Source organism: Pyrgilauda ruficollis, unplaced genomic scaffold (assembly GCF_017590135.1).
Source record: "Pyrgilauda ruficollis isolate IOZ18807 unplaced genomic scaffold, ASM1759013v1 scaffold3, whole genome shotgun sequence".
NCBI classification, from domain to species: Eukaryota; Metazoa; Chordata; class Aves; order Passeriformes; family Passeridae; genus Pyrgilauda; species Pyrgilauda ruficollis.
Genome location: NW_024524377.1, coordinates 16,161,239 through 16,166,756, shown reverse-complemented (window position 1 = coordinate 16,166,756; position 5,518 = coordinate 16,161,239).

Here is a 5,518-nt window from a genome sequence, read left to right as displayed (position 1 = left end):
AGAGCCATTTGCCCATCCTCACAATATTTATACCAGTTCACCAGCTCACTCCATTTCTGCATCATATCCTTCATCTTTCTCACTAAGGACAGATTATTTTGAGAATGTGTGAATCCATGAACTGATTTGGAAGTGAGGTCAATACTGAGAAAATATAATATAATCCCTTTCCCAGCAATGGAGAACACTTCTCCAGAGTTCCCAGCCTCTGCCACTGCACAGAGCAAGATACCAGCATGAGTAATAACACCCAAGTGTCCCATATAACATTAAAGGTCATCATCATCATCATAATTCCCTGAGGCTTATGTTTAATTTCTTTTCCCCTGAAGAATAATAATGGAGTAGAGTACCAGATTTCTCTGTGTGAGAGTAGCCTGCCTTCGGCTTGGCTTTGAGGGCCAAAGCTTTGCTTCAAATGAAAGATCAAAAAATTTCATCTGGCAAAAGCAGAAATATCTTTTTACGGTCACAAATATAAAGGCTGTGAAGCACTTTAAATGTTAACTATAACTGAAAATACCATAAAAAAATTTGAAACAGTAAGTCTTGAAAATGTTATGACTGTTGCTTATGTCTAACCAACATAACTACAAAGGCAAACTCTTTGCAAGATGTAAAATGTTATTCTGTTGAAAAGTGACTCTTTTAAGTGTGGCCTGGTAACATTTACTGTCTATTTCTTTCTAATAAAATTGACCTCCTTAATAATTTTAAAGGTTTTCGTCTTCCCATTGCTCCTGAGAGCAAAATTTGGTGCTTTGCGTTTCATCTATTAGTGTTTGCCAGAAGCCAAATGAAAGTAGAACTCAACCTGCACCCAGTATTTTCAGAGCATATTCTCATTGTTTCACTAGGAGAACTTTTCAGCAGTATTATCGTGGTACTTGGGAGGCTGTTTACTGTCAACACTTTTGTAGTGCTACCCGTTTTACAAAATGGAAACCAGGTTCTGCACTGAAAAATCTAACCTGTGTGAACGCATTTGCACAGGGTGTTAGTGCAGCCATCACCAAAGCCTCAATCTGCAAACAATCGTGCAGTGTTTGCCCCATGTCTGCTTTCAGGTTAACACAACTACAGATGGAAGATTTTTTCATCCTGCCTGGTGTCAGTACTTATCTTGTAGTTTCCATGGTTGCATTATTGACTTTCAGCAAGGAGAAAACACATGGAGCTCACACACTCTACAAATACACCTGTTAAAACTCTTTGAATAAAACCTTGTGTGCTACAGTGCCAGTTAAAATAACTTTGCCAGAGACTTCCAGGAGGGAAGACTTATCTAACAAAGCTTGCCTTGTGGCCCAAGAAGTAGGATTTTCCACTGCTTTGCCTTTGGTACAAATGTTTACTTATACACAAAATACAATTAGCATACTTATAGGCTGTCAAATTTCAACTATCCTGGGCAGAGTCCTTGTTTCATTATAGTGCTTGTCTAGAAATTTGCCATACACTTGCCTTTAAGCGCATGGTTGGTTTACTCAGGTGCTTGTACCTGTTTATGGAACTCATTATTAATTGCAAATCCCAGTGTCTAGGCAAAGGACATTTGTTTCTAACCTTGCTCCCCACAGTTTATGATCCATGAAACTCTGGCCACTCTTTTTCTTCAGATCACAGATGGTCAATTTTTTTTTTCCATGTATCTGTCTCCATTTTGTATACATGTATGGAATCCAGCTCCTAATAGATCTGTTATCCTACTGAGACAAACGGGTGAGTCTAGAACACAGTGTATTGCTTTAGAAAACTTGAGTCAGACTTCTAATTTCAGAGTGAGTCATTTACATTTATCATCAAACAAAACTACATTGGGTTCAAAGTCTGTGGAGGATTTTGCAGTTACACTGAGGATGGTGAGACATGGTGAAGATGGTATAGAAAAAAAATGATGTATAATTACCTCCCATTCAGATAGGAAGACTGTTTCTGCCCCACTCTGAAAGCCTGCTGGTAATAATTCAACTAAAGCAGCACTCACCCTGCTGTGAGAGGAATGACAGCAGTAGATGGGGAATCATTGTAGCTTTAACTAAGTGAGCTCAGTATCAGCGACCAGAAAGCTATGGAGTCAGAAGTTAGTAGGCCAAAATAATCCATCAGGCTGTACAGTTCCATATAGCATAAATGCTGCCTTTGAAACCCAAGTGCTAAGCTAGAGGCTGGCTGGACCTGCTGCCATCCTGCTTTTTACTGCAGTCTTGAATGGTACCCAATATTTTGGCTAGAGCAGGTGGTTTGGCGTCTGAATTACTCAAAAGCTGTACGTTACAACTCCATTTAAGACCAGAGAATCAGTAGCTTATGGCATAAAATGAAGGCATCCTCTTTCATATGACAAGTCCACATCAGAAACCCACTTGCTGTACGTTCAAAACCTGGACATCCATCACCTCAAAATGTGTGCCTGCTCATGCTGTATGTCATCCCTTCGTGCAGGTAAGGTAGCTGCACCCTGCATGGAGCAACCATTATCTTATTGAACATGAGCCTCTTTCTTGGTCAAAGAAGTTTGCATTTTTAATGCATAATGGCAACCACCTGTGAGGACCTCCAGAAAGATGGTGAGGACTAACTAGCATTAGCTGCAACAATTCACCTGGTCAAAATCAGTGGAAACCAAGCAAAGAATCAAGCAGCAAGAAAAATCACAATTGCACAAAGCCTAAGAAAACTTCACATGGAACAACCACGGAACTTCAGCTCGAGAGATATAAAAAGAAGTTATTGGTAATTTTTTTATTTTACTTTTTTTTTTTTTTTTCCATACAGTATGGACAACCTGACAGAGTTTTGTTTGCTTCGTGTTTCCATCATGTAAATCACTTCATAAGGCTTTCAGCTTTGCCAAATGTTAATTGTTGATACTTGATTTATTTCTTTAATGCCACTATAAATGATGAAATATTTCTTTCAATGAAAATAGAAAGTAAATATCGAATTCACAATGCAGATTCACATATCCTCTTTCTGTTTGAATTCTTATAACAACAAAAACTTCACCATTAAATAGAAAAAGTACATTTTTAGTCTGCTTATTGGAAAAAGTTTGACAGTGTTATTTCCCTAATCTACAAGTGTAAAAAACAACAGGCAAGAATGATGAATCTATGTTGTTAGGTTTTTTAATAGGAAGATTAAAAACTAGTTTTGTGTTTATTTAATAAGCATGGTGGTAATACTGCAGCATTAAAATATATTCCCAGCCAGTTTTTTCTGAGAATTTTTCCTACAGTCTATTTATTCTGGATTGTGTCAAGTAGGTTGCTCAGGCAATATATGAGTTTGAGTCTTGTTGCTCCTCTTTAAATTTATTGAAATCTGGTCTCTAAAATAATTTCTAGATTTGCTCAGAAAAAGCTTCTTAGCAGCTTGTAATAAATACTTAGAAAGCTGCCATGTGTTGGCTGTGTTTCTACATTAGCAGTCCCTTCAGCACAGTTAATACTGAGAACTTCTGAGGCACTCAGCACTGAAAGCAGGAGAGGAAGCAAAGCTCTTCTGCTGGTCCCAGACCAGTCAGAGGCAGAAAGAGGAAGCAGCTGGACTTCAGTTGGAGGTAAGGGTCAGAAAATGGTTCAGAAACAAAAATAAGAGAGTTAAAGTAGCAAACTTGGAATTTGAGCTGAAGAGAGAATATAGTTATTCAATGTTTCTTTAAATTGTCCTCTGTCAGTATTTTGGTCCCAAACCTTCTTTACAGGATATCTTCCCAATTATGCATTAAGTACAGAATTATTATTTCCTCAGCTTTTTTTAAAAAGTTCTTAAGTCATTTAGTAATTCGCAACATCATTTGCCTCTCCTCATTACCACCTCTGGGAAATGAGGTACATTGCTGTCTTTCAAAGACAGTAACAGAGGAACAGGAGATACATGTGATCATTGGCAGAAATGTCTTCTCACCCAGCATTTCTAAGGCTGGTGGGTGTCCACGAGATGAGAGAAGGTACAAGAAATGGATTTATTCAAGTGACTTCAGGAAGCCTCTAGAAAGGAGGCCCTGGGATTCCAGATACCTGCTTGGCAAGCTGGGACTGAGGGCAAAGAGAGAGGAACAGGAGGACTCTCAGGGGCAAGAGGCTGCTTCCACTCAGGAGGAGTGCAGGACTAGGGTCTGCAGCTGCAAAGGATCCACTGTGGTTTGGAGAATCTGGTGGGATCGTGTCTATGGCCTTACAACATTGGAAGCAACACAGTAAAAATCTTGCTTGAGATGTTTTGTGCTGCAGCTGGATGCATAACGGGATTACGATTGCATTTCTTGCTACCAGGTATGAGTTAAGCAGATAGACTATATTAGATTTCAGTGTCCTCTTCATCCCTTTGGTGGAGAGTTTTTAGGGCTCCTTGGGGGTGGAGCAGGGCTGCAGGTAGTGACCACACAAATCTTTTCATCCAGGTCTGAGGTGAAATCAAGGAAGGAGCCCTGAGCAGCATAACTGATGCTGGGCTCTTGTTCTTGCTGCAGAGTGGGTACACTGGTCTCTGCTGTTGAGATCCGATGCTTATATGAGTACAAAGTACACTTCAGTTAGAGAAATTCAGTATTCAAAAATAATATGTAGGCTTTAATAGCCCCTATACTTAAGGGGGAGTCAACTTTCTATTAGGGTCAAGTTTTGCTTGAACTCCTTCAGAAATATCCAACTTCATTCCTAATGAAATATATCTGGATCATGCTTTGATATGCTACTGCCATTTATGTGCCTCTGTTTCCCAAGACCTAATGTTCACAATAAATATATTAAAAATCTGTAAGAATTCTATTTCAATGTTTTCCTTTAAGGGCTATGATAACTCAATAGATTTTATTTTTTTAAACAGAAGAGTTCATCTAAAGATTACCTTGGAAGCTACATGCCCATTTGACCTACTAACTGCATTTTATGAGCACTGCAAAATTTCTGTGATTACAAACATTATTTCTTTGAAAATTGGGGCAGTCTAAAAATCAAGAGAACAGAGCCAGTTATTTATCCACTTGCCTAATATTGAGAATGTGAGTCATCCCATTGACATGTCTGTTTGTTGTTGAAGTGGGGCCTATAGACATATGAGAGCATCTTTTATTTAATGCATTTGTCACCAGAGGAAATTGCAGATCATGTGGACATGAGCATTCATAATTTCTCCAGATCCGTTCAATAATGAAGGAACCTTTACCATCTAATGAAGAGACCTTCAGATATTGCAATGGCTCAGCCATACCCAGATAATGCATATTGAAAACATTGATCAGAAAAATGCAGCTAAGCAGGCAACCTGGAGAGATGGCAAGAATGTGTATGAACCTTCTTAATGTTTCACTTGTATCTACGGAATCATCTAAAGCCAACACAGCATCGAGCATTCAAATCCCAACAGGGAATTTTCTGTTGCTTCACTAATCACCACAAAAAGAAAAAAGTTTGCCTTTACACAGGTGTGTAAAAATTTTGATGAAGTGCTACTTACCACCTTATAATAGAAAGCAACAGGGAAAAAAACTGATTGCACATCACATTCTCTG